At 43.8% G+C, this 12099-nt stretch overlaps 1 long non-coding RNA gene across 1 annotated transcript in view; it reads right to left on the reverse strand.

Annotated features, from left to right (window-relative positions):
• Window positions 1-71: 71 nt before the first annotated feature.
• Window positions 72-12099, reverse strand: part of LOC310748314 — a 28629-nt gene continuing 16601 nt past the window's right edge. Inside the window, exons 2-3 of the long non-coding RNA XR_014541280.1 lie at window positions 1139-1556; window positions 72-205 (exon numbers count right to left, since the gene is read on the reverse strand). This is a non-coding gene — a long non-coding RNA (uncharacterized lncRNA). The remainder of the gene's footprint in view (window positions 206-1138; window positions 1557-12099) is intronic.

Below are 12099 nucleotides of genomic sequence, written 5' to 3' on the forward strand. Positions count from 1 at the left end.
ATGTAGACATACAGTACATGGCACAAGCAGGAAAAAAAGGGTCACTCACAATGACAGGAAATGTTGCATTTGTTCTGTGAGTGCCGCCTCTCATTAAAGAACCATTCCTGGCTGCTCAGATGGAATAGCCCGTAGTGTGGGACACCCTCTTCTGTCTCGTAGTATTCAGTGTTGTAATTAGCTGGGAATCCAGCCGTACAGACATCTGGTAGGGGAGCAAAGTATAAAAACCAGGGACTCAGAGTGTCCTTTCTTTCCTAAAATCAGTTCCCAAACACAGAAACAGAAAAGCATTTTTAAAACTTCTCCAAAAATCCTGCTGTTTAAACACTTTCAAAACTTTAACATATCCTTTCTTGGTTTTGACATTCTGAGTTTTGAAATGCTGTTGTTTCTATTTCAGTATTCTTAAAATAGCAATGTTTCTAACAGCTTTTAACATTTTCCTAAAACATTCTGAATTATCCAGTGCTACCTTTAATCTTGGGGACGCGGGTGGCGCTGTGGGTTAAACCACAGAGCCTACGACTTGCCGATCATAAGGTTGGCGGTTCGAATCCCTGAGACGGGGTGAGCTCCTGTTGCTCGGTCCCTGCTCCTGGCAATTTAGCAGTTCAAAAGCACGTCAAAGTGCAAGTAGATAAATAGGTATCGCTCCGGCGGGAAGGTAAAAGGCGTTTCCGTGCGCTGCTCTGGTTTGCCAGAAGCGGCTTAGTCATGCTGGCCACATGACCCAGAAGCTGCACGCCGGCTCCCTTGGCCAATAAAGCAAGATGAGCGCCGCAACCCCAGAGTCGGTCACGACTGGACCTAACGGTCAAGGGTCCCTTTACCTTTACCTTTAATCTGGCAACTGATGAAGTTCATGAAAATTTATTATATCATAAATGTGTCAGCCTTTAAGGTGCCACAAGACTCTTTATTTTCAATCTTGCCTGCTCTGTCAGTTCTCATTTTTCAGATATGCCACATTATTTTAAAATAATGTAAACAAAAAACCCAAACAAATCCATATAAATTGCTACACATGTCATCTAGAAATGAGAAACCAAAGGGAGGTTGGGATCCACAACAAATTGGGTGTAAGTTTATCCTAACAGAGCAGCTGGACATTGTACGTCCAACAAACAAGACTCACATTGTTTTACGTCAATACCGCGAAAACCATCCAGCCCAAGATCTCTCAGCTTGTAAAACAATTCACAATCCTCAAACTTCCTTGTCTCGTTTGCTACCATGAGCCGGCAGAATGACAGAAGGTGAAGTGTCTTCATTGCCGCACGTCTCTCAAGTCCAGAGCCTCAGCTTTTTATGGCCCCTGCCTTTGGACTGTAGGCTGCCCAATCCATGTTAAATTGCATCATGAGTTGGTTCCTGTTAGTCCTACTTCAAGTAGCTCTTCTGAAATCATTACTTTCAGTGGCCCCCTCACAGATGTTCATGATTCTTTTCTTTTTTTCTTTTTAATATGAGCAAATTAAAAAGAATTCTCAAAGTATGTCCAAATGAGCCAACCCTTCTCTGGCATCTGATACCTTGTGGTCACATCCCTGGAACTAGAGACAGCATGTTTCTCATTTACAGTCAAAATAAATTAAAACAATTCTTTAAAAAGATAGTTAAAAAGACTCTTCTTAAAAACCTAAAAATTCCCTTAAATCAAGTCTTCAAAATCAAGTCTTCAGAATCAAGTCTTCAAAAAAGTTATATGATCTAAGAAAGTTTAAAAGAATCCTTCCAAAAGAATTTAAAAATTATAATGTAGCACCTTAGAGACCAACTGAGTAGTTTTCATGTGCATGAAAACTGTTTCAGATACACTGAAACAGAAGTCACCAGACCCTTCTTCAGGTATACCCAGAACAAACTTAGTTGGTCTCTAAGGTGCTACTGGACATTTTTTAAATTTTTTAATTTATTTCTCTCAGTAGTTAGAGAAATAAAAGAAGCAAATCCTCTTTGCCAAAACAGCCCCAATTGGAATCAATGATTCATTCATTCACTTATTCAAGTTATATCCCACTTTGCCAAATCTATAGGGAGAGATTGACTATGTCATTAAGTTATTATTAATTGAGATTAGGAATACACTAGGGATTAGGGGAGAAATTCAGTTCAGTTCACATTTAAAGGCAAACCTACCAAATCTGCACTTGCTGAAACAATACAGAAACTGAAACATCCATCCTTCAAAATTCGTCCTTCTCTGAATTGCAGCTTTCCAGCCAAAGAATGGGCACCAAAATTCATATACCAAGTTAAGGTGTGTCTAGAAATGCATAAATTAGATGTTTTTTTTTAAAGCATCATGTTAGGGCCAGTGTGGTGTAGTGGTTAAGAGCGGTAGTCTCGTAATCTGGGGAACCGGGTTTGCGTCTCCGCTCCTCCACCTGCAGCTGCTGGGTGACCTTGGGCCAGTCACACTTCTTTGAAGTCTCTCAGCCCCACTCACCTCACAGAGGGTTTGTTGCGGGGGAGGAAGGGAAAGGAGATTGTTAGCCACTTTGAGACTCCTTAAAGGGAGTGAAAAGCGGGATATCAAATCCAAACTCCTCCTCTTCTTCTTCTCTAGGGGAAATTGGTTTGCAAAAATGTGTATATTATCATGAGGGCTGTTTTTAATGGCAAACTAATATGGAAATGTGGAGAACTGAACCCAAGCTTGGAAAAATGACAAAAAGAGAGAAACCAAAACAGACAGATCCACCCATCCTTAGAACACACACACACACACACACAGAGAGAGAGAGAGAGAGAGAGAGAGAGAGAGAGAGAGATCTCAAGTTTCCAGCAACCTTAGCAGCCTTTGAAATTATCAGGAGCAAAATTGGTTTTGTTTTGTTTTAAAAAGAAACAGCACATAGGTTAGGAGTCTATGGTAAGCTCTCAAGTTTTGTAATTTGGAAGACTGTATTTTTTTGAGATGTTTCTTCAGTAGACTTTCCGAAAGGGTTTCGTTATTGTGCTATTTCAGGTAATAATTTTGGGCTCGCTCTCGCTCTCCCCACTCCATGTCGGCTGACTTCATCTATTTAAAAATAACAGGCTGGTGCTGTCATATTCTCTTATCAGCATACTTTCGCCATTTATCTGAGTATTCCGTGGGATGACCCACAGGTTGTTCTCATTAGAGGAGGCCTTTCATCTTTTTTCAGAATCTTCAAATCAAGATCAGTTAAGCTGAAGTATTTAATCTAGAGCCGTCTGCTTTATTTGGGAGGAGATGCCACTTTATGTTCTGTCTGACTAGTGTTAAGAGCAGCATAATTTGTGCAGAGACTCAAAGAGATAGACTGGATGTGCTGGTAATCAGATGGAATACTGTTGTGGTTCCTGGGTTTGAAATGATCACTTAAAAGTCACATCGTGGACTTGTGGCATGACTGCTTCTCTACAGGAGCTTTGGCGAGAAAAACTCTAATGTTTAAAGTAAAAAAAACCCAATTATGTTAATATGAACCACTATGACTGAGATATGTTAACGTTGAAAAATGGTCTACCAACTCAAGATAGTAAATATACAGGATGTGATGGCTTGTGAATGCTCTTCGCAAGAAATGCTTCTGCTCACTCAGAGATACATATATACAGTCTTTATTTTACATATGTACAAGCAGCCCATTACAATCATGCATCCGAATCCTACGGCTCAGATTCTGGGAGTGGCTTATGCCAGCTCCTTCTCCAACAGAAAAGGCGGGAAAGTTTCACGTGACGCCTCTGCCCCCTCCTCTTTAACACTCTCCTTTCCTTGGCAGACGGAATAGGCATTGTTTCACTGTCTGTGCCAGAACTTCCTGTGGCTCTGGTTCAACATCTGTGAGCTGTCCCTCCTCCTGGCTTTCCCCTCTTTCCTCAGTCGCCACTTCGTGCCCCCCTCCCTCTGCCTGTCTCTGCTCCTCCCCTGCATTCTCTGGCAATACCATGACACAGGATTATTATTGTATGCAAGTAACAGACCAGGCATATTATCTGCCTGTTATTTGCCTTATCCATGCTCCCTTCCCAGACCCAGTCAGGTCAGGTGGTACCCGGTGCGGAAAATTTCTTGTCTCTCCCACCCCACCCCCATTGATTTTTTTTAAAAAAAACTTTTTGCCTGCAAAAATGGTTTGACTTTATTTCATATTTTTTTATAAAGGAATGTGGATTCTGGGCATCTGATAACAAGTAGGTGACTGTGGACAGATACTTAAATCTACAGGATGGATTGTGTTTTGGCTTGTGTTATTTTATTTATATTTATTTAATAAAATTTATTTTTAAAAACCTGCAAATTGGTTTACCAAAACAAAAAACACCAAAGCAGTAAAAACAAGAAAAATTAACAATCCTACTGAAACACAAAACAAAACAAAAACAACGGAAAACATCCCAATGAAAAGGGAATGCAAGAAAGCAAAGTGACTGTCTAATGAGGCCTTACAAATAGTGGGAGAGAGAAGGCAAGCAAAATGCGAGGGAGATAGTGAAAGATACAGGAAATTGAATGCAGATTTCCAAAGAATAGCAAGGAGAGACAAGAGGGTTGTCTTAAACGAGCTATTCAAAGAAATGGAGGAAAACAATAGAATGGGGAAAACCAGAGATCTGTTCAAGAAAATTGGAGATGTGAAAGGAACTTTTCGTACAAAGATTTCCATAATAAAGGACAAAAGTGGTAAGGACCTAACAGAAACAGAAGACATCAAGAAGTGGAGGCAAGAATACACAGAGGAATTATACCAGAAAGATATGGATGTCTCGTACACCCCAGGTAGTGTGGTTGCTGACCTTGAGCAAGTCCTGGAGAGTGAAGTCAAATGGGCCTTAGAAAGCACTGCAAATAACAAGGCCAGGGGAAGTGATGGTATTCCAGCTGAACAACAGTGGTACCTTGGGTTAAGTATTTATTTTGTTCTGGAGGTCCGTTCTTAACCTGAAACTGTTCTTAACCTGAAACTGTTCTTAACCTGAAGCACCACTTTAGCAAATGGGGCCTCCCACTGCCGCTGTGCTGCTGGAGCACAATTTCTGTTCTCAACCTGAAGCAAAGTTCTTAACCCGAGGTAATATTTCTGGGTTACCGGAGCCTGTAACCTGAAGCGTATGTAACCTGGGTTTCTCTAGATTTGTCTGGCAGGGCAAGAAACCTCGAATAAAATTTAAGTTATTAACCGACGCTAAGGAAAGAGGTGGATTTGCCCTGCCAAACTTAAAACTTTATTATGAATCAGCCGCTTTTTGCTGGCTGAGAGAATGGATGCTTCTTGAGAACACTGATGTGTTGGATTTAGAAGGTTTTAACAACGTTTTTGGGTGGCATGCATATTTGTGGTATAATAAGGTCAAAGCACATAAAGCGTTTAAAAACCATATTGTCAGAAAAGCACTGTTTATGTTTGGATAAGATACAAGGATTTGCTTGAAAATAAAACCCCAAGGTGGCTGTCACAAATGGAAGCAAAGGCTCAGAAAAAGCTCAATATGGAGGCCAAATGGCCGAAATATTGGGAAATTTTGGAACAAGAGGGAGACAGATTAAAACTGCAGAGTTTTGAAAAATTAAAAAATAGAGTGCGAGATTGGCTTCACTATTATCAGATAATGGAGGCATATAATTTGGACAAAAAAATTGGCTTCCAGGTGGAAAAATCAAAATTGGAAACAGAACTGTTAGATCCCAAAACTAAGAATTTGTCAAGAATGTATAACTTGCTGTTGAAATGGAATACTCAGGATGAAACGGTGAAATCTGCTATGATTAAATGGGCACAAGATGTTGGACACAACATCATGATGGCTGACTGGGAACAGTTATGGACCACAGGTATGAAGTTCACGGCATGCAATGCCTTAAGAGAGAATATAATGAAAATGATATACAGGTGGTACATGACACCAGTCAAGCTTGCGAAAATTTATCATTTGCCCGATAATAAATGTTGGAAATGTAAAGAGACTGAAGGTACATTCTTTCACCTCTGGTGGACATGCCCAAGGATTAAGGCTTTCTGGGAGATGATCTATAATGAAATGAAAAAGGTATTTAAATATACCTTCCTGAAGAAACCAGAGGCCTTTCTCCTGGGCATGGTCGGCCAATTGGTGCCAAAGAAGGATAGAACTTTCTTTATGTAAGCTACAACAGCAGCAAGAATACTTATTGGAAGACACAAGATCTACCCACCCTGGAAGAATGGCAGATGAAGGTGATGGATTATATGGAACTGGCGGAAATGACTGGCAGAATCCGAGACCAGGGAGAAGAGTCGGTGGAAGAAGATTGGAAGAAATTTAAAGACTATTTACAGAAACACTGCAAAATTAATCAATGTTAGAATGATGTTGGAATGAATTTATGTGATTTTAGCAGAAATGTTATAAAGGTTTAGGAAAAAACAGACTGTTAATTGGTGAAAGGAGGGAAAGTAAAGTTATATTAATATCAAGATAAATTTACAGGACAAAAATTTGAAAGGAGGGAAAGGATTTGCTGAAATGGATAAGTGACCTAGAATACAAAAAAGGGAGGTGTGAGGAGGTCAAGGAAATAAGCTACCGTATTTTTCCCTCTATAACACGCAGATTTTTTCTCCTAAAAAGGAAGGGGAAATGTCTGTGCGTGTTATTGAGCGAATGTGTGGTCCCTGGAGCCAAATGGCAAAAAAAATCAGGCAAAAATCAAATCGCGCGTCTCGGAGAAGGGAAACCTGAAAAGAGGAAGTGGCTGCTTTCCTGCATTCTGCCTCTTACTGCCCACCCTCCTCTGTTTCCTTGCTGTGTTTGCTCAAACGGAACAAAGAGCAGGGAAAGCCCCTCCCCTCCAGGCAAGCAGAGGGGAAAGCAGAGTGTCGTCTCTGTGCTCCGGTGCTGCTGAAAACATGCAGGAGGGAGAGAGAGAGAGAGAGAGAGAGAGAGAGAGCTGGCTGGCTGGCTTGGGTGGGTAGGTGAGGGAAAACTTTTGCCTTCCTTTCCTCCCTCCCGTTATACCCCTCTCCTGCATTCTTAGCCAGCTGCTTCTCTGCACACCCCTCTCGTGCTCCTTGTCCATTCTGTATTTTTCCTTCCTTCCCCACTTAAAATGTGGTTAAAAAGCATGGATCCACATGGATCCTCAGGATCTTTGCATTGGGTCACCCCAAATTCACCATCAGATCACATAGCATGTCCATGGCTACAGCCTGCCCCCCAAAAATCACACACGCACTGTTGCCTGGGGCTGCAATGGTGCAAAAATGTGGTTAAAAAGCATGGATCCACATGGATCCTCAGGATCTTTGCATTGGGTCACCCCAAATTCACCATCAGATCACATAGCATGTCCATGGCTACAGCCTGCCCCCCCCCCCCAAATCACGCACCCACTGTTGCCTGGGGCTGCAATGGTGCAAAAACGTGGTTACAAAACATGGATCCTCAGGATCTTTGCATTGGGTCACCCCAAATTCACCATCAGAGCACATAGCATGTCCATGGCTACAGCCTGCCCCCCCCCCAAAATCACACACCCACTGTTGCCTGGGGCTGCAATGGTGCAAAAACGTGGTTACAAAGCATGGATCCACAGGGATTCTCAGGATTTTTGCATTGGGTCACCCCAAATTCACCATCAGATCACATGTCTGTGGCCACAGCATGAAGCACAAAAATGATACATCCACTGTTTCATTCAGAATGTTTTTTCCCTTGTTTTCCTCCTCTAAAAACGATGTGCGTGTTATGGTCAGGTGCGTGTTATAGAGCAAAAAATACGGTAATGAAAGAAAACAAATGGGAAGCGTTGCTGTATTTTTTTTTCTTGATTTTTCTTTTTGTTTAATGGATTTTAATTCTTTGTTGTTTTCTTTCTGATCTTTCTTTTTTCTTTTTTGTGTTTTATGTTTTATGTTTCTTTTTGTACTTTAAAAAAAACTTTAATAAATATCTTATAAAAAAAAAGAAGCGTATGTAACCTGAAGCGTATGTAACCTGAGGTACCACTGTATTTATTTATTTTTTAAATAATAATTTTTATTAATTTTAACATATAAATTATAATACATACCACAAAACTTCACCACTTATACAATCTTTTTTGGACTTCCATCAGCACCTCTGATGATCCACCGTTTTAACCACTTCTTATGCATTTCTTTAATTCCTATTGCCTTTAAATCAGCCTGGGACACCAGGTGCGACTAATGCAGAGCAGCTGAGAGTCTCCAACCCAATTCACTGCAACTGGGTATCCTCCCGACTAGCCAATCAGCACTTAGAACACAGGGGACCCAGAAAACTCCTGACACAGGTGTGTGAAAAACAAATTATACTATCATGTTTTAGCAAACCTTAAACCACGTGTCAGGGACTCAGGAGCAGGAGCACTGGGGAGAGAGGAATTGGAGAGCGAAGGGGAAGAATCCGAGGGCAGCGTAGGGGAGTATGACAGTGGCCCGAGAGATTCCATGAGCTTCTCCAGCGAATCAGAAGATTCCCAGAAGGGGGCGCCGATGGTCAGGGCAAGGGGGGTCCCAGGGGGGACGCACCAGAAACAAGGAGCCAGAGGGGAACCCCAAAGCAGCAGTGGAGGATCGGGACCAGTTTCCCCACCAGAGCGTAGTGGGGGGGAAGAGTCACATGTGTCAGGGCCAGCGTCTCCTCCAGCGGGGAGAGAGAGTGAATCAGGGCTGACCACGCCTCCATCGGAGAGTGGGGGAACGGAAGGGAGGTCAGTTGCAGCTAGCCCCCCCCCCGAAGGGGGAAGCAGTGACAGCAGCAGTGAAACGGTCAGGAGGAAAGCTGCTGGCTGGGTGCGCGCGCCAAGTTCAAATGTGCAGGCGCGCGGAACAGCAGGAGACCCGGATGGGGAACCAGCTCCTAAAGCCCGCCGGAGGGAGGGAGAAGGCTCAGGGGAATCAGCGGGAGAAGAGGCTAGAAAGGGCGGAACCCCGGCGGGCAGGCGGACCCAGAGGAGGAAGGAGCAGCGGAGAAGGTGGAGCAAGGCTAGAATCTTAAATTGGTGTCAAGGGGGAGGAGACTCAGACGGAGCATCAGCGGTCTGACAGTTGAGACGTAGAGCTGCGCGCTGCGGCTCTGGAAGTGAAACTGAACTTCAATAAAGACTTTTATACTTAACAACGAAGCAGCGTTGGTCCTTTGTGAGCTGGGACCTAGGGTAGCTCTGACACCACGGATGTAAAAGGGAAAGAGACATGTCATCTAACTCCTCGAATTTACAATGGTCTTCCGCATTTCCCCTACAGTATATGTGTGTGTGTATGCATGTGTGTGTGTGTGTTTTATATATATATATATATATATATATATATATATATATATATATATATATAATTGATATGTGTATGTGCGCGCATATACAGTCAAACCTCAGTTCCCAAACAGCTCCGTTTTAGAATGTTTCAGCTCCCAAATGCTGAAAACCTGGAAGTAAATGCTCCAGTTTTTGGAAGTCAAACTTCCAACGCATATTCTGCTTGAGTGCAAGAAGCTCTTGCAGCCAATTGGAAGCCATGCTTTGGTTGTCTAATGTTTTGGAAGCCGAACAGGCTTCCGGAATGGATTATGTTCGACAACCAAGGTTTGACTGTGTGTATGTGTATACATAAAATGGATATGTGGATATAAGTATGTGTATGTATATCTATATATATCTATATATCTATATCTATCTATCTATCTATCTATCTATCTATCATCTATCTATCTATCTATCTATCTATCTATCTATCTATATGCATGGATATATGTATATAAATAAAATGGATTTATGGGTGTGTGTGTGTGTCCATAGATAGATAATTTATATAGATCAACCCTCTTGGGATGAAGGGCGCTCTATATACAATGTATAGAGTGGCATGACAGGCCGTTTGGAAAGCTCTGGTGTTAAAAAAAGATATATATAATATGATATACTGTATGTTCTATGGCGATGCCTCCTGCAGTCCACAAAATGAATAAATATTACCCTTGGGATGGCATCTTGCTGGCTGTGCCTCAGCACAGGCTACTTCATCTATGTCACCAGCACCCACTCAGGTTGAGCTGAGCTGGTCAGCCCCACCCTGGCAGCAAACGGGTCCTACCACGTGAGTCCCTTTGTCGGGTGGGCAGGCAGGGACACACACATGTGTGTGCATTTCATGAAGGGGAAACAACCCATTATTATTACTATTACCATCATCATTTACTATTTATTATTTACAGAAATATTGGGGCAGATTATTATCTTCATTTACCATTTATTATTTACAGAAATATGGGAGCCACCACCACTCTGTTGTCTCACCCATCTTTCAGCACTGATATTTCCTCCCTCTGACCCGGATTTGGCTTTCATCGGGTGGCCAATATGATGAGAATTATTGAATATTAATAATATTGGCTGACCCTATAATAGGCCTGTGCTCCGTGCTGCCAAGCGGGTTGGACCCTTGGCTCTAGCGCTACGTTTCCCCTCCAGCTGCATGGGTTGGCCAACTGCCTGAACATCTAGTTCCAGATGGAGAAGAAGAGGGAGCTTATCCGCAGCTGTGCCAGCAACTTCTTGTTCCCCGAGGAGGCCACTTTCAACAGGACCAAGGACTTCCAGGTGCCTTTATGTTCCTGTCCCAATCCATATAAAGGCAGAGGAGTGCTGCTGCTGCCAGGAATTTGACAACCATAGTGGTGGGTTTTGCCCCGCCCTAACATCAGGGTTTGACATTCGCCAGGTGCATTTTGCCACAGGTGTGGGGCCAACTGCAACTGCATGGAGATCTCTGGGTGCCAGGTTGGCAATGGACATGTCCGTCTGGCTGGGCCCTCCAACTTCATTAAGCAGAAGAGCTTATTTCAAAAAATGTAGAATGATAGAGTTGGACGGGAGCGTGGCGGTCATTAGTCCAACCCCCTACAAGGCATGAATCTCAATTCAAACATCCAGGACAGACAGCCATCAAAGCCCTGCTTCAAAACCTTCAAGGAAGGAGAAGCTTCCTATTGCCTTGGTCTCTCCCCCCCCCCCATTTTCTCCAAGGAGTCCATGGTTTGCCCCGCCTATTATTCCCTGCAACAACCCTGTGAGGTAGGCTCAGAGGATAACGCAGGTTGAAGGGATCCTTTGGCAATGGGTTTCTATCTGCCTTGCTCCCTCCTTCCAGATTGTCCTTGGGGCAGCTTCAGGAAGGATCCCCAAAGCAGCATAGCTCTGGATGACCTGATCCTGTCTCCTGGTTGCATCCAACAAAGCGGTGAGGGGAAAAGGAGTAGAAATAAGGCTCTAGTTCTCTTTATAGCAGTTCTTTCTTCAATAATATTTTACATGTGTGTGTCTTGTGAACCGCCCTATAGGAATGGGAGAATGGGAAGGCACACTGAGGGTCATCCAACCCAATCTTTTTGGCTGGAACCCAAAACCCACAGATGAGGAGTCTCATGGGATAGAGCCATTCTCCCATATGTATTCCTTCCACCAGTCCCGGACATTGACACCTCCTTCCCTCTCCATCCAGGCCTGTTCTCTGCTCCCCCCCCCCCCAGCAAGCCACACCGGCACCTGCAAGGATGGCCAGTTTGCCTGCGCTGCATCAGCAGAGAGCAAATGTGCGACTTCGAGCCTGACTGCCATGACGGCACAGAGGAGAGCCAGTGTGGTGAGCATCTGCAGGGAATTTGAGCCTTCCACATGCCTTTGTTAACTTGTGGAACTGGCTGTCACAGGAGGCAGGAAAGTGTTTTCTCCTCGTGCATCTTGTCATGCCAGAAATGGGGTGGCCATGTTACACGGAAACCAAATTCCCTGCTGGGTCTGAGCCCACCCAGGGGCAGCAGCCTGTGCAGCACCCTCTGCTTTGAGCATGTCCTGCTTTAGAACGTCACAGAATGATAGCATTGTAGAGCTGGAGGGTACACCCTGGGTCATCTACCCTGCAGATGGGTGCTGGGAGTCAAGGAACGGCTCCAGATCCCATCAGCCCTTGTCCTTTCCTAGGAGCCGGCCCCACCAGGTGGGCGTGGCGGGGTGGCACCTTGGAACAAGGTCTGCTTGACGACCACACTCTGGGCACACCGGAGGGTGAGTGGCGCCTTGCAGCAGGTTGGACTGGATGACCCCTGGGGTTTCCAATCCAGAAGAAG

The sequence above is a fragment of the Podarcis filfolensis genome (assembly GCF_964270895.1).
Source record: "Podarcis filfolensis genome assembly, chromosome: 13".
NCBI lineage: Eukaryota > Metazoa > Chordata > Lepidosauria > Squamata > Lacertidae > Podarcis > Podarcis filfolensis.